Source organism: Mycteria americana, chromosome 14 (assembly GCF_035582795.1).
Source record: "Mycteria americana isolate JAX WOST 10 ecotype Jacksonville Zoo and Gardens chromosome 14, USCA_MyAme_1.0, whole genome shotgun sequence".
NCBI lineage: Eukaryota > Metazoa > Chordata > Aves > Ciconiiformes > Ciconiidae > Mycteria > Mycteria americana.
In genome coordinates this window covers 5,084,501-5,109,716 of record NC_134378.1, presented here as the reverse complement: position 1 = coordinate 5,109,716, position 25,216 = coordinate 5,084,501, and positions in this window count along the sequence as shown.

Sequence of the window (25,216 nt, the reverse complement as noted above, 5' to 3'; positions counted from 1 at the left end):
CGGCCTGCTACATGGGGCAAATCCAGGCCAGTTCCTGGGAGCAGAGGGGCTGGGGGCTCATCTGGGTCCTGTGCAGCAGCACACGTTAGAGCACGCAGCTGCAAATCCGTTCTTATACAGCAAGAAAAGTGTCCCCGTCTGACGGGGAGGTGAGAAGCCCCGAACACCTGCAGCAGCAGCAGCAGCAGGTCGGGGCACATCAATACAGGGCCTGCAGCTGAGACTGCAGGGCAGAACTGCAATTTGCTGAACAAACGGTGCTTGGGCATGTCTGATATGTAACTGGGGGATACTGGCATGCTGGGAGGCAGGTCTGCACTCGATACCCTTCTCCACTGCCGTGCCAGTGTGCAGTGAAGTGAGTCCTTTTGGGCTTGAGAAAAATGCTGTGACATCTTTGGCGATTGCTTGTCGTCAGGAGAGTATCCTGTCTCTAAAGGCTTTTGTTTGCAATAAATCTCCAAAGGTATTTAATATCCCTAATTCTTACCTTTGAAAGTCTATTGCTAAAGCCCAGAACTAGCGGGCTTTGCATGTGAAGAGCTTCACACGCAGGACGACCCGCCTCCGCCTCCACTCACGCTTTCAACATTTGTCCCCAACAAACTTGCTGCACTGAGACCTAAAACTCGGGGAAGGGGAAGGCTTTGCTCGGGTTGCTTCTGTGGGGAGCTGCAGGCGAGCTCGGGGGTGCGCAGGCGGAGGGGCTGCTTGGCAGGGCCGGGCAGGGCCGGCGCGGACGTACAGCTGCGTTTCCCAGGGCAGATTCCACCCCGGTGCCTTTGACTTGGTGCAAGGAACTCAACCGACTTATGGTGGTGGGAGAGGGAGTACGTGCCCACAAAGGAAGAAACGCCTCTCTTTCTCGCCTATCTAAAAGTTTGACCTCATTTTGGGTTATAGTTTCACTGCTGCCATTATTTTTTTTTATTATTTCCAAACTCAAAAGTATAACAAAGGGGAAAGATAAAGTCTGAAATCCATTAAAAGCTTTTTATTCTGTGGACTTTTAAAATATCGCCTCACCTTGATGTTGTTTGATTTCTTGGTGGCTAAGCTGAATTCTAATTTTGCTCCAGTAGCTTTGCTAGCCAGCTATCCCTTTCAGGCTCCTATCACCTGGAAGATTAAAAAAAAAAATCATCCAGATTTCATTTTTAATCTGTCTCACTTTAAACAATTTATCCTTTTTGAGATATCTAATTACCCAACCTCATTTAGATAACCACATGATGTGTGTGTGCGTTACATCTGTGATCGCAAACGGAATGTCTGATCCCTATGGAATGATCCATCAGGGAATGAGGGTAATTAGTCTCTAACAAATACAAATTTGGAAACATCTGTGCAGATTTAAGCTTAGGGAGCAGGACTGGGGAGCAGGTTTCAGCAACAGGAAGAGAGCGAGAAAGCAGAACTCAAGGTACCAGGCAAATATTGCAATTAAATTAGTCACCTTGAGGAAATTAAATCAAGGGAAATTGGAGTGTGTCATATTTTTTGATCTGGATTTCTGGCTGTTATGAGATTTTGAAGAGAGCCAGTGAAGAAAATAGAAGCTAAGAAATTTTAATTTTTTTCCTGGTGACTCAGAGGAGAGCTGGATGAAGGCCTTTCTGATTTTGTGATAATTAATGCAACTCCCATGGCAAAGGCAAATGCCGTGATTAGTCATAAGTCAGCTGAACTCTCACAGCAGATTTTTGGACAGCTTCTCATTGTTTCAGCCTGCACAACCTTTTTTTTTCTTCCTTAAGCCAAGTTGCCCTTGCACGGGCCTGTCCTATCTACAGGGCCCGTCTTTGCTGAAGAAATCTGGTTGCAAACTTTTGATGGGCAGCTGGTGATTTTTGCTGATTTTTTTCTCTTGGGGCAGGTGGAGGCAGGCAATAGCTAATGAGCAGATCTGGGAGCTGGAGAAGTAGCGGCACCTGAACCTTTTGCTGTGTGTTATGGGAGCGTTAACCTCTGGCAGGGCAGCAGGATCCCACCTTACTGGAGCTATGTCTGGTGGTGCTTCTGGGGGACGGGTCAGAGAGAACCTCGTTGCTGATGAAGGGGGAGAGCACGCTCCTTGCTCCCTGCCACCTCTTCCCACAACTCACCTTCCACTAGCTCTGGGACTCCCTGAATGCCTCCAGGAGCCAGTTCAGCTCATTAAAGCAGTGGGAAAAACTAGTTTTTGGCAGGAGAGGTGAGCCGAAAGGGTTCGTGGAGGGTTGAGGGCTCCAGGGGCACCTTGAGATGGAGGATGGGGCAGAGCAGAGGTGCGAGTCCTCCCTGGCAGCCGTGAACCGTCAGACTGGCAGCGTGGGGACTGCAGCATGGAATTTAAAGCCTTTATTTCTGATTTAGTGGAGAAGAGCTTCAGAAATCTCCTGCCTTCCTATGTATTCAAAAGATAGCTCCATTTTTCACGCTTAAAGGAACAGTAGAACTTCCCTGACTTTTAAGGGATTTGGATCAGCTTCCTTTACTTGTCTCTCAACATTAGTAATTTGATTGTCCTCCAAGGTCTGCACTGGGAAAAGTAGTTAAACGTACATTAATTTAAAGTGCACAGTTGGTATCAATAGTTGTGAATAGATGCTTAAGTGCATTTGTGAAGAAGGACACTTCTGAGATGTGAATGTGCGGGTTTAGCTATTCCTTTAAAAAAAAAAAATGTGTCAGATGCTCTGAGTGCCTTTATAGCAGTGCTTATGTAGTGATAAATAGGGCATGCCGTCAAAGATGATTGTAAAACAGACCAAGGAAACTTTCTTAAAGATTTCTGCTTTCTAATTTGACTGAAAGTTATGCCAGTTTGTAACAGTGTTAGTTTGGGTACAGTTCTGGTATCCTCTTGCAAGCCAGAGGTTATTGTAACCCAGAGCTCCTGGGCTCTTAAACTCTGGAGAGCGGAGCAACGCTTCATTAGCAGGGCAATTAATTTCCCTAGTGCCGTGCTGGTCCCCACGTCCCCAGCAGATTTGAATTCAGCAGTGAGAGCAAAGGAGGCCGAAGGCCTTTACACACAAGCAGATGACTTACTGCTTCATTTTTCATGATTACTCAGGTAGGCAGCACCACGCTGACAGTTAATATAGAAAATGGGACGTGTCCTCCTCCATGGAGATTGAGCGGGGGAGTGAGGAAGGATGAGTTGATGGAGAGACCGGCAAACTCAGGAAAGCAGCAGACCTTCCTGTTGCTGTGCGCTGCACCGTAAATGAAGGCGCACGAGAGAATTTGCAATTAGTATCCAAGGAGGTGCAAATTAGCCGTCCCTTTCTGAAAAGTGCTATCGCCAGCTCCTTCCTGAACCTGGTTTCTTCTCCTTGCTCAGGGTGGTGTGTGAGAGGAAACCCAGGGATGTAGGTCTAAACACATTGTGCTTCCAAAGGCCCGTGAGGAACATGCTGCAGAAATAGCATGTGCCTATCCTAAAATTGGAAAAGCTGTTAAAAGTCAGAAGGTTTGCAGAGCTCCGAATGAGCTTCCTGACAGAGCAGGTAGAGGAGCGGAAGGTGGAGCGAAAGCAGAGGTTTAGTGTCTCCCTCTCCCGAGGACCCTAAAAGCTCCTTCCAAGAGCTACAGGAGAAACGCACTGGGGTCTTACTGATTATGCATTTCTTTTGCAAGAGGGAGAGAGCAATGCATGAAGATACTGAGTGATCTTCTGGTGGTCAGTGTCCTTTTTTTTTTTTTTTTTTCCTTTAAATCTGTTGATACTGTGAGCAGAAAGGCTTTCAAGACTGCATATCCACAAAAGGAGCCTTGCTTTCCTTTAGATGAAATACGTACTGATGTTGAATGCGTACGACTGGTTTTTGTTCACTTGTTGCCCTAGCCTGTGAGCGCAAGGGCAGCTGTTGAGTATTTTTTGCAGTACATAGGAACTTTTCTTTTGGAAAGCGTAGGCCAGAAGAAACTTGAATTATTATTTTTCAAAACTGTCAACTCAGTCTCTTAGACTGTTTCATAGGAAAGGCTGATGTTCCAAAGATTTGTGCAAAATCTTTCCAAAACAAGCCTTTATTTCTGCTTGCAGAAGAAAATAAATGTTTGTGGGCTCACTATGGAGCAAAGTAAGTGGCTTAGTTTATTTCCATGCTGCCCCAATGATTTTATGTTAATATATGCCACGACATCACTTTTTTTTCCTTTCTGTTTGCACTTTATTGCATCTCAAGTATTTGTTTCAGGTTCCTGACATGCTCTGAGAGATATCTCTAGTTATTTTAAACAAATAAATCATGTCTTGTCCGTAGGATTCCCCCCAGGGTATGGAGCAAGCGAGGAACCATTTTCAAGTGCGTGAGTCTCCGGGCGGAGCGTGGCAGCCCGGTGATGGATTTCCACAGTCCGGGGGCAAGCGCCGTCCCATGCCGCAGGTCAGGGCAAATGACCTGTCAAACTCGGTGCATTTACCTGGTGGTTGTGCAAAGAGAAGGCTGGGATGGCGGGGTCGTCTGGGAAGGACAAATTCATGTTTTCTTTGGTTTCTCCCTCTAGGTTGCACGTGGAAAGTTTTTGCTATAGTTTCTGAAGTTCTGCAAGTGACTCCGTTAGTCTGGGTCTTGTTTCTATTGTTTCTTGGTCTGTGATAACTAAATGCGGAGTTAAATATGGGAGCACAGCAGGAAGAACACAGCCTGCCTCCCATCTCCTCCTACAATGTCATTTCTTTGTGAATGTTTGCAAGTAAAAATAGAAGAATAAATAGGTGTTGAAGCGAATCCTAGATATAATCTCTAATTAGATTAAGACCTACAGTTATGGAATAATAAATTATCCAACTACCACGGTAGAGCTTCACAATGCTTTTAAGATTGATTTTTGCCTAAGGCCCTGGGAAAGTGACTTCAACAAAACTTAAAGAGATTAAGCCTGATTATTAAGTGAAAATACTTTTTCTGATGCCCCTTCCAGACTCATGAGCAACGCTTAATGACTCTGTTAAAAAAATGACACCCTGTGTAACTTTGGCAGCTGCATGGAACATGGCTTGGTTCGTTTACCTGTGCCCAAAGCAGAAGTTAATAAGTCAAATGCTGACCTGGAAATGTGACAGCGAGATGATTTTTTACTTTCAGCCCTTCTAAATTAAAACCCATGCCCTGGTGTTTCAAGTATGAGGACTCTATTCATTTCTGTCGTTGTGTTACGTCTGTAACTCAGAAGTGATTCGCAGCATCATCCATCTCCAGTCTGCTAATTTTATCAAGCTGAGCCATGCAGGGTCCATCGCTAACAACGAAACTTTATTTCATGTCACCCGTTTGCGGTGTTAATCGGCAGCGCTTTTGCCTCCAGCTGGTTGCTCACCCAGTGCTCCCAGCAGCGCAGGGGCAGCCACAGCCCCTTCCCCAGGCGCAGGAGCCAGCAGTGCCGGGGAGGGCTCCTGGTTTGGAAAGGGGGATTTCAAGCCCCCAGAAGTCACTCCATCTCTCCGTACATCACTTGCCCGGCTGGGGAACGCTGGCCGTGCTTCTTGCCATCCGGGCATCTGCTGTGCTTGAAGGGGTTGGATGCTGCACATAGGACAGATAAGTGCCTGCCTGGATTTTAGGCTGAGAGTCTGGACCTAACTTCTAACGACCCCTGGGATACTAATTTTTTTTTTTTATTTTATGGCTTTGGGCAATAAAAGTATGTACCTGGCTCACAGGAGTGTTAACAAATAGTAATTAGGCAATATTTGTAGATGGCTTTGAGAGCTTGGGGCTATTATTTCTCACCTGCAGTGTAGTTAACAATCCAGATACTTTTTTTTCTTCGCTTCACAGCACACTGCAAGTAGTATATAGAAAGGAGTCGCTATCTGCCACCCAGGAGCATTTGGAAACCATTATTATTAAATTAATCCAGATGGCTTGACAATGCCGTTGCGTAGGGCACCGGCCTGTTACCTCTGGACATGCAAGAACACTCAGTCTCATAAAAGTACACGTTACTCGCCATCCATCTTCACTGTGAAGCGCTCGGGTTTTGCACTGTCCGAGGAAAGCCCGGCTTGCAAGAGCCAAGGGAGTCAGTATGTGTCAAGACGCACGGAGAATCAGTTCCACCCGGGAACTTTTAGCAAAGCTCAGACTGGTGTGTCTGCAAGGCAGTGACGGCCGGGGTCCTGTCCCGAATACCAGGCTGCGTGCAGTGCCTGACAGCTGAATCCTGCTCATCAATTGCTCCTTTGCCACTGGTGCTTAAAAGAGGTGAGCAATGAGAAATAGCTTCTTCGTGGAAAATCAGACCTTATATAGGGCTTTAAACATGCAGCAGGTATCTACCAGGGGCTGCAGATCACTATAAAGGCTAAGGGTTTTTTCAGCTTTGCTGCCATGATGTTCCCTGCAGAATTTGGCTGGTGCTTGTGGCTGGAGTCGTACACAGGCTGCGTAGCACCCACACAACAGAAGGTGCGGAAGGGGATGTGATTTTCCTGATGAACAGGAGGATGTTCTTCCAATCTGTAATACTTAAATCACAGCTTAGGAATGAGCATAACCAGTTGAAAATACACCCCTTTGTATGCATTATTTCATATTATGGTTGGACTCGATGATCTTAAAGGTCTTTTCCAACCTACACGATTCTGTGATTCTGTGATATTGGCAAAGTGAGTTTTACCATCTCATGTGCCCATGAGATGGTAAAACTCAGCTGAGCTTGAATGGGTACCTCTGAAACTCTTTGGCCTTTTCTAATCTCTCAGCAATTCTGTGTCACCTGCGGATTTGGTGACACAGAATGGTGGACAGTAGGATCCAGCCCAGAGGATTGCTCTCTTGGTGTGGGGCTGGTGTCATATCCTAGGAGATACGTTGGTGGTGGAGCACCCTGCTGTCACTCCCATGCCATGGTCACCACTGCCAGTCCTACCCACCCGCTGAACTCTCTCCCTTCCTAATGGGTAGCAGGGCTGTGCCTCTCACCTCATGTCTGCTTATTCCCCTTAATAGTTTCTTGTGAAGACTTTGACAAAGGTTTTTAAAAAGGCCAAGTGCTTTACTTGGCCTCCCTTTAGTCATTATTTTATTGACGTTTTGCAGAAAACTAATTAGAGGCTCAGCTGCTCCTGACGGGAACTTTGCTGTTCTCTCCTGTCACATCGTGTTCACCGTGGTACTTCATCCCTAACTAGATCCCGATCTAAACCAGAGGTAATGTCTTTCAGTGCTTTATGCTCTACGTAAACAGCAGTTGTCTTCTCTATTTGGTCAGGCTGCACGTCACGAGCATTTAATTTAGAGTAAGGGTTTGTGCTGAGTGAGCGGAGAGAGGGCAGAGGGGAGCAAGCGAAGGAGGAGGGTGGATGCTGGCGGGGGGGAGTGGTGGGGCTGCCCCAAGGGAAGGAGGGTGCTGGGTGGGCCCTTTCTCCTTTGGGAGATCAGGTCCGTCCCTGGCCTCTGTGCGCTGGGACCATTTATGAAACATGAGTGATTTTGTTTGCTTCCTGGTGGAAAAGAAAGGCAAGACTGTTCCCTGGCCCCCATGGCGTGGCCTGACCTGCTCCTGCTGGGATTTACAAGCTAAGCTTTTTCCTGCCTCTCAGGAGCTCCTATGAGAAGGTTATACTCTGTCAAGTAACACCCTGCAATGCCCTAAATGCTTGAAATGAAGAAAAATAAATGAACTTCGCCGTGCAAATAGTTCCCAAAGGCGTTGGCGTAGACTGTAAGCTTGTGGCAAGAGAAAGCACATAATTCAGGGGTCTGTGATGTGCAGTTTAGGTGAAGTGAGGTGTCTCACGGGGGTGAGTACGTGCTGGGCTGGGGCACGGGGCGAGTTTGGTCTTACGCTGGGTGCAGCGTCTGTCTGTGCAGAGCTGGAGCGGGCACCATGCCTCCAGGCTGTTGAATGTAATTTTTCATTTCTTTTTAAGCGATATGGAGGTCAGGGAGGTGTTAGGAAGCCCTGTGTAAGCCCTGTGTAAGCCCTCTTTAGAAGCGGCCTGCCTCTTTCAGTGCACACACGGCCCATGTTACCATTTCTAAGGGATGCCATAGCGTGGCAAAGCCAACGTGGAAGAGCAGGGCCCCGCTGCTGGCAGCGCTTTCTTGCTCGCTTTATGGTCCCCGCGGAGCAGCCTCTGCAGTGAGCCGTCACTGGGACCCCTGCCTCTTTGCTTCTGCTGCATGCAGGGGGGAGGATGAATTGCTCTTTCCATGAGTACTAAATATTTTATTTCGTGACCTTCCTCTAATCAGATGCTTTATCTTGACCATATATTAAAAGAAAAGTAATAAAAAAAGGTTTTTAATAAACTTAACCTCCTTAAATTGTGTAATTGTCACTTTCCCAGGACATTAGGGAGGCAGTAAGGGGCGAAAAATATGTACAGAGCAGTTTTTGGTGCACCGATAATTTACTATCTAATAATCTCTTCTCTTCCACGCTATTCCCAGTTTTCTCATTACTTGTATGCAGCGTAACGCCCCGTCGCTAGCAGCAGGTTGCTGTGCTGCTGCAGAGCCAGATCTGCTCCATGTCGGTGTCAAACATGCTGGTGGCAGGAGGAGGAGGGACTGTGCTGGGTCCAGGCGCAGCCAAGACCCGAAGCGTTAAAATTGCTAAGTGAGTTGATTTCTCTCCTAACGCTGGGCTGATTTTGAGAAGCGCCATTTTCAGCAGAGTGGTGGCCAGCTTTCCTGCACTGGCAAGCCATGGCAGGGGTTTCTCTGAGGAGGCGCAGGAGGTTCAGCCCCACACCAAGAGAGCGATCCTCTGGGCTGGATCCTACTGTCCCAGGGCCATGCCTACGCTGAAAGGTGGCCCTGCTTGAACCTCTTTCAGTGTAATTCAGGTGGTATAGCACACCCAGCGTGGATGTGATTGTGCTGGTATAGAGGGCCATGATGTACGTCTGGTATGTGGCTCTTAATTTGTTCCGTTCCTTTCCCCAGCGCTCCTAGCTGGGCATAACTACGGTGGAAAAAACGTATCAGAGCAGCTCCAAGGGTAGCTTTGTCTCTTCCTACTAGGGGGCAGAGCCATCCTTGGCTGTGGTAGGCAGATGTATCCTCAAGCACGTGCTGGGTGAAGGTGGTTTCTATGAAGTTGCTCAGCTAGCAGCTTAGGTATGAATCAGACCCTGTGGATCCCCTGTTTCTCCACGGGAACCGTCCCATATGAGACTTCTTCTGCTTCGACTAATCTGAACGGTACTGATAGAGTTTGTCTTCTCTGTCTTGAACGTTGCACAAACATTGAAAGCACCAAGTACCTCCTTGGAGACCTCATAGACAGGCTCTGTGTCTGCTGCAAAAAGCTTGTGTTTAGATCAAAGCGGAAGACCTGAGATAGCTGAGGCACTGCAGGATCCTGGAGGAGACAAAGCAGAGGTTATCCTGACCCCCGGCTGGCACCTGGAACTACCCGGAGAAGGCTGGGGTAAAAGCAGCCTACCTTGGTCTTCACAGGGATGTGGGTCTGCCAAGCTGCCTATGAAAGTGTAAAACGCGTGTCGTTCTGGAGAGGAGAGGTAGCGCCAAGCCAGGTGTAAAAGGAGAAACAGAGGGGCAATTGGAGATACGACTTCTCCTCTTGCCAGCTCCTCATATTTAAAAGTGGAGAATTCTCTGCTTTTATAGTTTACCTTTGTATGAGAATTTATGTGACAGCTTTACCTACGCCAGAGAGCTTCTCCCAGAGATAAACCGATACAGCGAGTCATCTCTGGATCAGAAGGTTATCAATGAAAATGAGCATGGGTCAGATAACTGATGCCTGCTGCAATTTGCAATTACATACCACGTTTGGGAACACACATGAGAGTGCTACCGTTGCTTGGGCTGGGCAGGTTGATGGATGTGATTTGATTGAAATTGTGTAGAGAGTGATTACAATAAGGAACTAGGAAATTAAATGAAAATGCTACTGGTTAGGAACCAAATGTAAATGATTTCTTTCTGTTCTTCAGAGCTGTGTGTATGCTGATTTGTATCTGCATTGCCAAGGAAGGGCGCAGTGCACGGGAAACAGAAGATTGCAGGTACTGAAGGCAGATAAATGTGCTGTGGCTATGACTTATCAAGCAGGAACTCAGCTTTGACTGCTGGGCAGGCAGGTATTACTCTTCAGAGAGCAGAGCCAGGTACTCTTGCTTATCAAGGAGAAAAAAAGGGGGGTCCATGGGCTGGTGCGTAGGGTTGGTAGTCGTGAACGAGGAGACCTGAGCTCTCGTCTTGCGTGTGTTTGCTGGGTGCCCGCACCCTCGGGCAGTGCTGGGGGCAGCTGGGGAAGGGGTCGATGACCCGCCAGTGCCAGTGCCAGTCTGGGAGTGCAAACCAGCAGGGTTTTGGAGGTATTTATGTAGGTATTGTTACGACTTTAAACGCAGGGAAAGTCCTGCAAATGCGGAATCCAGAAATCGTGTGCAATAGCTAAGAGGAGGATTTTAACAGGGATTTGCCTTGCGGTCTGAAGGCACAACTGGGTAGTTGAGGCCATGGTGGGAGAGAACGAGAGTCGGTATAAGAGCCTGACTTCTGTGTATTAGTCGCAAAGTGCAGATCCAGACCTAAACTCAGCTGCGTGGGGAAAAGGGCTTGGACCTTATTGCTGCCCAATCTGGCCATGGAAATTGCTGCCTCTGCCCCTGCCCTGCTCTCCCCTTGACTCTTGTGATTTTAAAGTATGATCAATTTTATTATTCATGAAAATCTGGGATGTATCTCCCCACCAACAAATGGGATTCTGATAAAAGAGTCAATAAGGCTAATGTTGTTTTCAGTCACTAAATTTGACTTAAAGCTGGCCTAGGAGAAAGGGAATTCATCTCTGAATACATTAGTTGATGACTGACAGGAAAATATTGCAAATGATGTAGTTGATGTATATTATTCAGTCACCTGTTAAGCTGGCTGAATATTGGAAAAATGTTTTTGCAAATGTATTGTAATAATTGGCAGAAAAGAAAGAAATGAATATTATGCAACCATTTCTCCCACAAATTGCTCCATTATGTACCTACAGAAGCGAGAGCTTCCTAAATCAGGAGCGGATTCAAAATCACAGTCTCCGTCTCGGGCTCCCCGGGAGCTCTGCAAGGCGTGGAGGCGTGCTGACGGGGCACGTGGGCTGGAAAAGGCTCCCCGTAGCTCCTTCTGCAATTTATAAGTGACACGTGAGTGTGTCTCCCCAAGAGCACACACCTCTTTTTGGGTTGTGGGACTGCACAGCACTGTTTCAGATCTGCTTTGCACAAGGCAGAGGCTCACCAATGTGGTGTAAGCGGGAAGGTATCTGCTGCAGCAAATAGGATGCTGCTTTCCAAGAGGAGGGTATGTCTGCTAACACAAGTATCGGAGTCTGCATTTGCCAACTGACATAGCACTGTTGCAGATGACATCACCAGGGCGATGTCGCCTGTGTGCACAGCGTGTCGTGTGCCCCGGGGATGGGCGCTGGCTGGTCCTTGCCATCCACCTCGCTGTGAGCAACAGCAGTGGCTCTGTGGCCACGTAAGGGAAATCTGCACCTGACAAACCCAATTCCTACACACTGACAGCAAGTCTGGAGCAGGGGAAGAAGTCTGGAAAAATCAATGGGAATGACAGTTAGAAAAGGTAATAGATAATATTGGCAGATGGGAGAGCAATGGAGTAGGCAGCGGAGGAATAATCGATGAGGCAGTTCATAATGGAGGTGGCGGCTCTCAGGAGGATGTCCAGGGTGCGCCCAGCCTCTGTGTGCTGCATCAGCTCCTTGCCAGGGGGACCCTCTATTGAGTTTAAGATTTACAAAAAAAGATTTCAAAGGCCAGCATACCAGTAAGATTCAGAACAGACTTAGAGACTTTAGGTCAGATTTCCATTGGCTCTAGACAGGATTTGATGTGCTGACTCAGTTTTCCGAATGAAGGACGTGATGCTTCTCCCTGCCTTTAACCTGGCCGCTTTGTGTGCATCTCCTTGGGCTAGCAAAAGCCTTGAGATTTCTCCAAGGAGCCCAAAAGGAACTGAGGAGAAATAGGACAGACTTTGTGCCCTGCCTCATGGAGCAGGGCACACCTGAGCTCCTATTCCTGCTGGCTGGGTCCCTGCCACACGTGTTTATTGTGGCTGCTGATTTCTCCTCTGAGCTGTTGTTCCCTGGATCTGAAATGAAAACAGTGCAATTGGATGCACCGCCATAGTGGCCAATGACAAAAAGCATTTTTCTGAAAGCATTTTCCCCCCCTGTTGCTGAAAGATTACATCTGATGTTATAAACCGGCATCGCTCCCAGTTGGGACCACCACTAAGTAATTTACCCTTCTAGAAAAGCTTCTTGTTATTGCAGCATGTTCGCTGCAGCCATCGAGGTGAAATTATTTCTTTCAAGCTAGAAAAAAAGAAGACAGAATTTTTGTCTTGTGTTGTCCAGTATTTCAAAACCCTTGGAGAAAAATGAGATATAGATCCAGACCAAGACAGGGAGAACACCCATTACCAAGTTCGATTTTTAATATGAGAGAGAAGCCAGGGGAGCAGGGTCTTGGGGGGGAACAGAGGGGTGCAGGCAGCCCGGAGGGATGCTGACCCTATTTGGAAAGGGCTTACATCAGGAAACCTTGAATTATACAGTTCAAAGTGGGATTTGTGTAGGCATTTCCCCTGACCACAGGTGGATATTTCAGAGGAAAGAAACCAGTTTCATCAACAATGCCTCAGCAATTTTGTGAATCTATGTTGGGGTATTTGTAGGAGAGGGGTGTGATTTGACTACATTTGATTGCCCTTAATGTCACCTTCCTTCATCCAAAGAGAAACTTTTCTCTCTCCTTACAGACTCACGCTTACTTTCTCTTGCTCTTTTTTCCCGCTGGGTACCTGGAAGCAAGGTGAGAAGTTTGTATGAGGTGTCCAGCCACGGCTACCTCATGCTCAGAAATCTGTTGCTTCCCTGGCTTCTGCTTTCTGGGTAGCTACCCCAAAACAACACAATGCTCAGTGCCTGCTCTTTACAGACCAAAGCTGCAGGTCTCCCGTGGGTCTGGGTTGCTATCGAAGACCTTTAAATCTCGGAGCCCTTCTCCAGGACAGGGGTAGCAGCAGGACCCAGACTATCTGAAAATAAAGTGAACATAGCTCATAGTTGAGGCGTGCAGCGAAGTGTGCAAATTTGCTCAGAAGTTGCCCGTGACGTCCAGCTCCCCTGCGGCGTAAGCGGTACCGGCGCGACGTCCCTGTCGGAGCAGGCAGACGGAGCCAGGATATTGGCTCAGATTCAGAGAGTGCAAGAGCCAGTTTAGATCCAGATCAGGATCCAAACTGGAAGGGCTTCTTTTCTGGTTTAGCACTGCTGAAATCTCAAAGCCCAGTCCGTCTCCTGTGCTTCCCTCTGATTTTGGGGTCCAGCCCCGTGAGGGGTGATTTCAGCTCTGAGCCTCCACCTGGACCTTTCCCCGTGGTCCGGGGCAGACCCTGCTGGCTCAGGGGCTGTTAATCCCAGCAGCAGCAGCCTCATCAGACTGCCGGGGAGGAGGGAGGTACATTCGTTGTTTTTTGTGTGTTTCTTTACTGGAGAGAACAAGGGCTGTGGGAATACCGAACGCATGTGAGTCCGCTGGTTAGGCTATTCTTGTTAACTTTTGAAGAATTGGCCAATTTCAATGTAATTTGACAGACAAGAGCTTAGAAAGGTAATAGATTTCTGAAAAGCTCTGTAAAAATAGCTGGACAGTTGAAGAAGAGGCTCTTCCATGGGCTCAGCTGAGAGAAAACCTGCAGCATGAATTCGCATCTTGGGAGAGGTAAAAAAATCTGCCCTGGTGCTTTCCATAAGAAAGTAGGACTTGGTAATTCTCCTGGCTACACAGGAACTTAAAGTGTGGCGGCCTTTGTTTTTCAGCTAAAAGAAAGGGGGGGAGCTGGGAGGTTGGATGTTCGTGGTGTCCCATGCTTGGGGCCCTTGGGGACCATTGGAATGAACCTAAATGAAAGGGGACATTGATAGGAAGAAGAATCAAGAAAGCACAAGACCGTGTTCAGTGGGACTTGAAGGAAATAATGGGAGTAGCCAGTTCTAAGGGAAAATGAATAACTTGCAGTTCTATAATACTTGCCATTCAAGGACGCTGTGGTACCTTTCTACAAAGTTGGTGGGTATCTCCATCACGTTTTTACAAGAACAAGTACACAAGGGCATGGGAAGTCTGTGCCAGGACCAGACGTGGTCTCTGAGCCTCAGTCACAGGACACTTCATTTTCTCGTAGTCAAGGAGAAGCCGGAGGAAAAGGAAATGAAGCAGCTGTTGGTAGCTGTCATTTCTCATGAAAAATTTGAGTGGTATTGTCTATTTTTATGAGAGTTTTTTTAGAAAATCTGCCAAGATGGATTTCAAAACTGTAGAATTAGAGAATCTCTGACATCTCTAGGTCAGTAGTTCTAAAGGTTAATAATTTCTATTAAAAACAACCCTTTGCTTCTTACAGAGTGTTTTGAGATGGGGAATGAAGGCACAGCTCTGCTTTCCTTGATGCTCTTTGCTTTGCTGGCTGCTAAAGCCAGAATTTCTGCCAGAGCCTCTGCATATTGGCAGTGTGGATGCTAAATTTAATATTGCTCCCAAATGTCCAGACATGCAGGTGGCTGACCTTCACACCCGGCTAAATAAATCTGCTCTGCACTCCCTGCCCTATTCGGAGGTCACCTGTGAAAGCCCCGTGGTGGGGCTGGCAGGAGGCTGCCCTCCTGGGGGAGTATTTTGCAAGGTAAAAAAGAAGGCTTAAAACCATCAGGATGTCTCTCTGTCTGAGAAAGAAAATCTATCAGAGATTATTCTGAGCCTTGTTCCCAATCAACCCGAGGCAATGGGAGAACTGTATGCTCCTCTGATTTAATCAAGACAGACCCAGCGTGGTCCAGCCGTCCCTCGGAGGCTGGGATGCTGCTCCGTGCGCAGGGTACGGCAGCGGCAGCGGGGCAAACGCATCCCCCAAAGGCAGCAAAAAGGGGCCTGAGTAGATAAACGATCTGAAAAACGGTTACACTCTATACCTTGCTTAGCCTCTCCGTACACGAAATGGCCAGCTAATAACAGACAGATCCTCAAATCACTATTGAAGGTGTTGTGAGAGAACTGCCTCACTCTGATAACTTTCAATAATCGGTGAAGCAATGGCAATAGAACTTGTGCACTGCGGTGGAAGAGATCTATTAAGAGTCCTTTCCAAGCCTGTGCTGCTGGGAAGAACAGTTAATTGAAACTATAGTGCTTATTTTAATTGTGTCTGTCCGTAAGCTTTTGCTCGAATCGCTCTGTCGAGGTTGCTTCCCCCCTCTCTAGCTCTGCTCCTGAGCTGGGTGATGCTACAGCGTCAGTGTGTTTTACAGCAGATTTGGTTTTACTTTTGTGAATTGCAGCAGGATTTCAGAGCTGCACAAAAATCAATCCCTCAACCTCTTTCCTGCAGAGAGACCCGGCTGTCTTCATACTTTCTGCGTCGGGCGCTTATGGCCTGGGGGGGTTTGTCTCCAGCCTGCAGAGCATCGTGCGTTCACGCTGAGCCAGCTTGCTTCTCCCCCTGAAGGAGAACAGCACCTTGGCACTGCTTTTGGTGCTCAGTAATCCAGACTCGGGGCCTTGCTGAGGCCGTTCCTCTTCTGAGTGCAGAGGCAGCATCTCTGAATGCCGCAGAGCTGAGATGCACAAGCTCAGAGCCAGTTTGGGGTCAGACGACGTGTGGCTTGTGTGGCGGGTTTGGACTCGGTTAGTGGCAATGGTATGTCTGCAGAACGGGACAGCTGCCGAGATGGAGAAGGGTGGTAGCTGTGAGAAGGGTGGTAGCTGTGAGAAGGGTGGTTGGGAGAAGGGTGGTGGTTGTGAGAAGGGTAGTTGTGCAGCGGACAACTTCAGTACAGTCTGTCCCACTGACTGCTGGGAATGCTGTCGCTGCTGACGCTGCCCAGCCAGAGCGGAATAGATCAGGAAAAACGGGATACTCGTGATTAAAGTGATCCCTGCAGACCGGGGCGATACGGAGCGGTGTTAGAAGAGGTGCCCAAGTCAGAAGCTGGGTTAGCGTGTAGCCAGCGCCGGCGCAGCTGCAGCCGTGCTGGGGCCGGGGAAGGGATAATCCCGCACGGGCACAGGCTGCTGAGAGGGAGCCAGGGCTCATCGCCACGGGCTTTAGCCCAGGGCTGTGCCAGAGCTGTGCTGTTTGCCAGGCTGCTGTAAAATAAAAGAAAGCTCAATGAAGCTCAGTTTCCTGTTGAGAAATCCAGTTTGTGCCGGGGAGGTCAGAAACCAGGCTGTGCTGTGGGTCCCCTTGGTGGGTGCTGCTTTCCCAGGACCTGATCTGTGGGGGAGAGATGAATGCTGAATTTTAATAACCACAGAGGCAACGTTAATGAGTGAGGTTTATCAGCGTCCTGTGTTAGTTTAAATCTCCTTGTTCGGCCATTCCTTCCTTCAGTTAAACAATCGTTTTGCCTTTCAGGAGGGTCTGGCTGCGGGCGTGCTGAGCAGGAGCCAAGAGCCCTGGGCTGTATTGCTGGCCAGACCCTGTGCTGCTGGGTGGCTTTGCGAGTCCCGTCACCTCTGCCTCTCCCCTTTCCTGGCACGAAGTGAAGGCGGCGGTGTGACGGGAGCTTTGAGAGAGAAAATTCACCGTTGAGCGTGTAAGCGGCAGTAGCCGTTACATTGCTGGGCGCTATCGCGTCGCTGGGGTTAAGCCGAGGGAGGTGCCAGCCTGGTGGGGTCAGGTCCGGGGGACGCTGCCCCGGCGGGCTCGGCTCTGCTCCGCAGCTCTGGACCCATCCCTCCCCTGCGGAGGAACCAAATGAGCGTTCGGCACGCTCGCTTCCCCACGCAGGCTAGCCCAGCGCTTGTTTGTACTGCGCCGGCAGTGGGAAGGGGACTTAGTGTAAATTAAATTGAGTGTAAATTATCCTTATTTCAAACCCGCTTTGCAGTGCCAAGAAAGTATAAACTGGTTTTAAGGCTACATGGGAACCAAGCTTGTTATTTTAAAAATCTGATCACCTTGAGCTTGGGACCCCTGGGAGGTTTCAAAAGTCTCCAGCAGAGTCTTGCTTTGTTTGCATGGATTAAAAATGTAAATATATTTAGGCTATGAATGCAGAACGGGGAGAAAAGAAAAGATTAAAAAATATTATGCATTTCCGATTTTTAGATTTATGCTCTTCCTCATAAAAGTGTGAATGACATTTATTTGGCTGGCTGCATAATCCATGTTAACAAGACAATTAGTATGTGCTGAAAGTTATTATTTTCCTCTGCACGTCAAAGTCAGGACTGCTGCTGGATTTGGAATGGAGCCTTGATTCATTTCTTCTTCGCGGTAAAAGATAATATTGAATCTTTCTCCAAAGATCTTGGCAGCATGTAATTAATACTTTTTTTTTTTCTGCCTTAAATAAAATGGAGCGAAACACAGCAACCTAACTGGGGAAAAATTCAGACAAAAATGAACATTTTTTTCTTTACGTGTGTATTGAGTGAATTCCGTGCTTCTGAAAGGCAGCAGACTAACAGCCATGGATGGCTGCGGCTCTCTCCTCGTTCACGGAGCAGGTACAGGGCTCGCAAGGGCACTATGTTTTTTGCAGGCACCGTGACGTGTCTCTAAGGGGTAACTTTGCTGGAGTTTCTCACCTTTGTTGGAACTGGCTCAAAACCGTTTGGGTGGCAGAATCTGGAGTTTGACAAAGCCCCGGATGCTGCCGCATTAAGTAATTGTGTTTTACTTGGACTAGGGCATAAATACTGTGGTCACTGCTCATTTCTGTTCATGTGCAACAGCCTGCGTCAGGGCTCCGTGTTAGGTTGCTGCGGGTTTCTTCTACAGCAAGACTCCAGTTAGTTTATCAAGGCTTGTGTCTGTGCATGGTAGGGGGCCTACAAAAGACCATTTTATAGCAGCGTTTTTCACTTTTTCTTTTAACTTTTCCTGCCCTTCTCCCCCTTCCACACACTGCAGCTGTGTCAGCTGTACACCGCTGAGCAGGGACGCTGCCGCCCCGGCCCCGGCGGCAGGCAGCTCACGGCGGGATCTGCTTGGCTTCAGAAAGTTGTGCAGCCACGGCTGAACTCGAGGCTGTTGCATCAGAAAGACCTGGAACATCGAATTTCAGAGCTCCTCTGGTATGTGCTTTCAGCCAGCCTTGGAGGAGGACGTGCCCGGGAGAGGTCGGAGCTGCAGCTGGGCTGGAGGCAGCGCGTGGGCAGGGCTCAGTGCCTGGGGTGCAGGACGGGGCTAGAGGCGCTTATTTGAGAGCTGCTCTGAGGAGAAAGGTCTGGGGTTGCTGGGGAGCATGTGGATGACTCCGTTTCTCAAATTGCATGTTCTTTTTTAGTATAGGACTTTGGTTCCTAGCAATAGGTGGAAACGAAGCCTCTCTTGGCTGAGGGGTGGTGGCAGCTGAGGCCGGGAGGAGGCAAACACTGGAAATCCAGAAATGCTCCGTTTTACGTTATCCGTTTCATCCTGTAGTCACTGACTCTGTGCTGTTCCTTGCCACGTCCCTGCCCAGAGTAAGAGCGGTGGTGCCGTGAAGGGAATCGAGGTTGAACAGCAAAGGAATTGCTTTATGAGCAATTTGTATTGAAAGGGAGACAGAGTACAGAAAAATAGGGCAGGTGATGCCGGCCCCACAGCCGGTGAAGCTGTGCCCTTCCCTCATGCTGAGGGGGCATCTGGTACCCGAAGTGGTGGTCACCCCCCGGGGAACGAGGCTGCCGCCGGCGGGGCACGGCCAGGGCGGTGGGCAGCGTCCTCGCAGGCGTGGGGTCTAGCTCTGCAGGCGGCTTCCTCCGGGCGTTGCGGGTGTCCCTGCGCCTTGGCTTCCCCACTTGCAACAAGGGCAAGAGCGGTTTTGTGCTTTCTCCTGGGAAGAGGCAGAGAGCGGCTGATTAGCATTTGTGAGGCAGGATGATGAACACCCCTGGAAAGACCAGGAATAATCAAGTGCGGGGGCTGGAGGGGTGCAGTAAATAAGGCAGAGGTTCCCCATTGAATAAGAATGAATTTAAGCACTGAATAACTCTCCTGTTCCCCAAGCAGTACCTATCCTGTGCTGCAAATGAGGCAGGGGTCCTGTGGATAAAAAAGTGTGATTAAATCCCAAAACATCCTTCAGCCAGGTGAGGGGGCTGGAAGATGGGCCGGGAATCAGTGAGGAGGGAGCCCGGCAGGACAAGGGCAGAGGGCAGGTCTGCACCTACAGAGCTGATCCCACCCACCCCAGGTAACGCCACGGCCTCCAGGAGTGCGAAAGCAGGGTGAGATGAGGCCAACTGGCTTTGACAAATGGCAAATGTGGCAGGGAAATTGATGAAAAACTTCAGAGAGGTGAAAAGATTTAGGGTTAAGTATGAAAAATGTAAGTGTTCCTCGCAGCACGACAATCCTCACAGTCATATTTCAGTTCCCACATGAGAGTGTTTTATTAGGAAGGTCACGAGTTTCCTGGCTGGCCACCGTGATTATGTAGCCACATTTGCCCCTCTTGCACACAAAGTCATAAACAGAATTGCAGCACGTTTTTTCTTTTTATTCAAAAGCAACTCCTTTATCGGTCTTTCCCCATCTCCCTGCAAATTGTTTGTTGATGAAGGACTTCGGTTGCTCCAGATCTGGTCCTCTGGGTACAGCTTAATTCCTCTTATCTGGCATCCCAGTGCACCCGAGCTTGACTCGCTCCAGACCACAGCGAACTCGTTTAAGCCATTAACTGTGACGGAAGCAAGCGCGAGCCTTTCGAGAAATGCTGTTGGATGACATGCGCACATCAGCCCCAAATAAAGGTTAATTCATTCATCAGGAGATGCGATTAAACCACTTTAGCTGGTAGCCGTTGTTCTGGGCTGTACTACCCATTATAAGCATTGACACAGAGCGTTTCAGGAGCTGTGATTTCTGTGTTTTCTCTTGCTGTTCAAACACTAGAATAAATTAGGCCCCAACAACCCTAAACGTAAATAATTCCTACAGGGTTTTTTTTGTCATAACTCAGCCAATCACTGTTATTATTTTCATAATTATGCCATTCTCCATCTGCTTGATGGAGTTAATGTCTTACTTTGTCAATCACTGGCCCATCTTCCTCCAGCATCTCGGCAATAGGCAGCCAGAGTATGCAGAAATTAGGCTATTTTCCAGGCATTTAAATGACAGCTTTTAGTGCATGGGTGTTCATCTTTGCGTGTATCCATTGACTGGCTCCCCAATTCTGCCTCATCAAGGAAAGATGCGGGCACAGGAGGGGTTGAATCCTGCCTCTCGCCACGCTGGTATTTCATGGTATTTCATTTGGTATTTCACGGTATTTCGTTTGGGCAGACCTGCAGTGTTGTTGATACAGCGGAGTGGGACTTGTCTCTCGGGCTCCTCCTCTCCCCCCAAAACTTGACACCCCTCCCCAAGAGGCAAAACCAGGGAAAGGACTGCTGGTGCGTGGCTAGAGGCAGTCAAGAGGGTGCATGAGAGAGAAGCAGCGTCGTGCACTGCCACATGGGCTGTACTGTTTTCTCATTTATGTGATAACAGCCACAGGCCTCAGCAAGAAGTGGAGTGGGGACAAAGTGCTGTCAGGTGTCTTGTTGTTGGGTGCCTCCAGGAAGGGCCGGTTCTTGCTGCCCCGTCTTTTTTAGGTGGAGAACAGCCCTGTGTTTTTCTTCCCCCATGTTTTACGTGCTCCAGCCTTGCTATTGTCCTGGTTTCAGCTGAGATAGAGTTAATTTTCTTTATAGTGGCTGGTATGGGGCTGTGTTTTGGATTTGTGCTGAAGACAGTGTTGATAACACAGAGATGTTTTAGTTGCTGCTGCACTGGGCAAGGACTTTTCAGCTTCCCGTGCTCTGCCAGGGGCACAAGAAGCTGGGGGGGGACGCGGCCAGGAGAGTTGGTCCAGACTGACCAAAGGGCTATTCCATACCATATGACATCATGCTCAGTATATAAAGCTGGGGAAGAAGAAGGAAGGGGGGACATTTGGAGTGCTGGCGTTTGTCTTCCCAAGTCACCGTTACGCGTGATGGAGCCCTGCTTTCCTGGAGATGGCTGAACACCTGCCTGCCCATGGGAAGTAGTGAATTAATTCCTTGCTTTGCTTTGCTTGCGTGCGCGGCTTTTGCTTTCCCTATTAAACTGTCTTTATCTCAACCCTCAAGTTTTCTTGCTTTTGCTCTTCCGATTCTCTCCCCCATCCCACCGAGGGGGAGTGAGCGAGCGGCCGCGTGGTGCTTAGTTGCCGGCTGGGGCTAAACCACGACAGCCATAAAGGAGCGAGACAAAAGAGAGCGCAGGGTCACCATGCAGGGACTGCAGGCTGGGTGGGTGAGCAGGATTTAAATGTGCCACTGACCACAGAGCGGCTCAGCACTGGCTGTAAAACCTGCTGGAAATCTGGGCAAGTACCAACCAGGCAGCCCACCCTGACCGGGCACTGATGCCAGCAGCCCCCTGCTGCGTCCCAGCCAGCGGGGTGGGGTGGGCAGGAGGTGCTCCTCCACCTCGTAGCGGGGTAGAGGGGTTGTTAACAGCATCTCGGCGCCCACATGGGCGAGCACGGAGCATAGGCAGGTTCAGACGGACATGAATAAAACGAAGAGAAACTGCAGCGTGGTGCAGCCTGGTTGTGCCTGCCCAGCTCTGAGTGGGGCTGTACAGGGTCCTCAGTGGATCCTAACTTATCTTGCGTCTCCCCAAAGCTCGTTATCGTGGCTGAAGCACAGAAGCAGTGCAGCACCCAAGCTGGCTCAGTTAAAGCTAGTCTGAGTCGTTCTGCACAGACATACCCTAAGGGAGAAAGCACTGATTATTTCTTCTGCACAGCAGCTTGGATACCTGTAAACAGCATGCATCCTGCTAAATGCATCCGTGGTAATGAGCTGAGGCCATTGCGTAATTAATATTTCAAACATTCCCAAGCTAGATTGATATACTGTAAATGAACAGTGTCAGATGACAACGGAAATTAGATAAGGAGCAGCTGGAAGTGATCTGCTTGTATTTAAGATCTAGCACTGCTAGGAAGCTGCTTTTATTAGCAGCAACTTGAAAAAACTTCAGGGATTTTCAGAGAGGTACTATATATACTGGGCGAGAAGGGGGGACTCATGTCCTTGCTCCCCAGTACCCACCGTGAGGACCAGATTCTTCATTAGCACAAGCCAGCATCGCTGCACAGTGTGGTGCCAACCACATTCGTTAGCTGCCTGTAATTGGCCTGTGGTTTGAAAATCGCATGCAGGGTTTGGGGGCAAAGGAGCTCTTTCTGAAATTCATGATAAAATGAGGAATTGGGTAGCTGAGCACAGAGATTTGAATTTCAAGTAAGGATGCTCCGCTTAATGAAAGGTAGGATTTCTTCAGTGATTACTAAGGGTTACAATTTGTAGGTTCCCTGAGCAAAAAATACAGCTGCACCACCCGCATCCTGGTGACAGATTTGCCTATTTCTCTTAGTTTGCAGTTCATTTTTGGCATGTTATTTGTAGAGTGTGGATTTGGTTCCAGATCTTTGATTGCTAATAGATTATTCAGTTTAATACTGTGTTTTGTGTTGTGTGTATTATACCTGCCTTGAATATTTGCCAGATTCACATTATTTACTTCAGAGGAGATGCTATGTCCCCTTCATCCTGAGTGGTTAACAAAAGTTTGAAGGCTGGCTGATTTGTTTCTGTCAGGATGAGAAAGCAGTGATATGTAGCAGCTACATTTTCTGTGTAGCCTTTTTTTTAATCATTCACACGCACACACACAAAGGAAAACGCACATCCGTCTTGTTTCCTTAAGCACAACAGAGATAATTCAAGCAGATTCTTAAGCCAGAAATCAACACGTCTGCCACACCAGCGAGTGCTGTGACTGGAAAACTAAATCTCTCCAGTCCCACGTTTGTGACTTCTCTTGGCTTTCTGCCTCTGGACCGCAAAGCATGCAGGCAGAAGGGCAGCTCTCGGCCCTCGCCTGCCTCCTGCCCGTACCTGCTGCAGTCTCCCAGGCTGCAGGCATCCTCGCTGATGAAGGTCCTGACTGGCAGAAGGGCTCCCTGACAGGCTGGCCAGGCGGTCCAGATTGCCTGGCAGAGACTGAGTCTGAGGCTCAGCGCCTTGGAGAAAGTCTTCAGGATGCTTCTTTGGTACCGGATTTTGGAAAAGGCAGCTGGAAGATGTCGTTGTCCCATGTGATGCCATCTAGAAGACAGGATTTCTTGTCTCTCCCCGTAATGGCCAGCCCTGAAATATACCGTTTTAGCATCATTATATGATACTGTGGACTGCTTTTCTTCTGATAAAATGTATTCTGTTCAATATTGAATATATATCCACTCTACTCAGTATGTGTTTGACACTCATGGGTTTCAGGGATCTGTGACTATTCCTGGGTCCAAAATATACCTGGTAGCAGCCATTAGCCAGCCACCTGGATTACAAGTCCCGTTGGGAAACAAAACAACTGTTTACTCCTTTACCAGGCATGGCATCAAAAAGAGGAAATTTATTTTCCATTTGGATGAAGAACCCTTGCAGAAGAGAAACCTCTACGATAGTAAAACTCATTTCAAAAAAGGAGGAGGAAAATATTCCTTTTATGAAACGTAAACTGCCTGCTGTGGAAAACTATTGAGGCAAGTAGATGAGTAAGATTATAAAAAGGATTAGATATGGATTATCCAGGATTAAGGCAATAAACTCTCTTGAATAAAATTCACAAGAGGTTTTCATCCTGGTGTGTTTGGGGTCCTAGATAAACTGTTGCTTCTATGTAGAAAAAAACTCCCCTCTCCTGCATTGCAAGGACCAACAGATTGTTTGGGTTTTCTCCATTTCATTCTTTAAAAAAACCCAAACTCCCAAAGTGACAAGGGCTGAGTGTAAAGACCCCATAATAGTGAGTGGCAATACGGTACCTGCTGACATTCAATGTAGTTGAATATAAAGTATGCACATGGAGAAACCACCCCCCCAGTGTTAACTGTACATGTATACATATATAAAAATATACATAGAGAGATATATATATGTGTATATATACTCTGATGGTCCTTGACCTGACTAGTTCCTGAGGAATGACGTGTTGGAGTTATAACAGAGAGTCCCTAAGAAAGTGCAAGCTTGGTGCTCAAGGGGAATCAAATAGGTGAATCAAGTGTGAGGAATTACCAAGGAATAAACAGAGAACAAACCAGAAGATCTTGTTATGGCACTGTGCACACCACTGCTGATCTCCTCCAAGCCCAGCAGCCGGGTCTGGCTCCCCGCTGCAGGACGTCCAGCAAGGCTGGGCCAGGGGCACAGAGCAGCTTTTCCTCAGGGATCAATGGCAAAGGGGCCAAGGAGTCCAACCTGGAAAAGAAAAGGTGGAGGGGAGATTATGACAGAGCTCGAGAAAATCAGGAGTGGCTTGAATTGGGAAGAGAGGTTCACTGCCTCTACTAAACCCGTGCAGACTCCGACTAAGACAGCAGGTTCAGGAAACCCCAAAGAAGGGTTTGCTTCAGGCAGTGGATTGCTGAGGAGTGGAGCTCCTGGGCACAGGACATTGCAAAACAAAAACCTACCATTAAATTTAAAAAGTTGACTTAGCAAAACTGTACGGAGGAAAAATCACAAAGGGCTTCCCATGCTAGAGAGACAGGGCCCCCGGCTCAGCAAGCCCTCCAGCCAGAGGCTGCAGCAAGCGCAGCAGCAGTCCCAGGGACCTCTCGCTGCTTGTCCTCTCCCTACGCGCGTCCCCACGGCGCTGGTCGGTGGTGGCTGCAGGAGATGGCAGAGCCAGACCAAGGCCGTTGTGCGGTGCGGGCATGGATACAGTGCAGCTAACAAGCTGTACCAGACTGGAAAGGCAAGGGTTTGTATATGTCAGTCTCCGAGACCTCCAGCACTGTCCTGCTAGAGCGAAGCTCCCTTATTTGCGTATATTATTACAGAGCTTTAATCCACAGCATCATCTTTCACAAGTGTTTCCTCTTAAAGTAAGTTTGCAACTGCAACAGTCCAAGCTATCAGCTCCATCCCTGTTTCTAATAAAGGAGCTATTGCTTGGTTGTAGACAGCGAAAAATAATTTTCAGATGTTGCTGCTACTCTCAGCAGGGTGTAATAGAAACTCATTATCGTTCACAAGTCTAACTTAATTACATTTTTTCTTGAAGGATTTTATGCTGGCTCAGCAGGAAGGGTGCTCATCTACATACATTCAGGGGCTGTCTTCTCAAAACTTAGTAATATCTACGGTAAATGCCTAAGAAAGGTGGGGAATTACTTTAGGACCTTC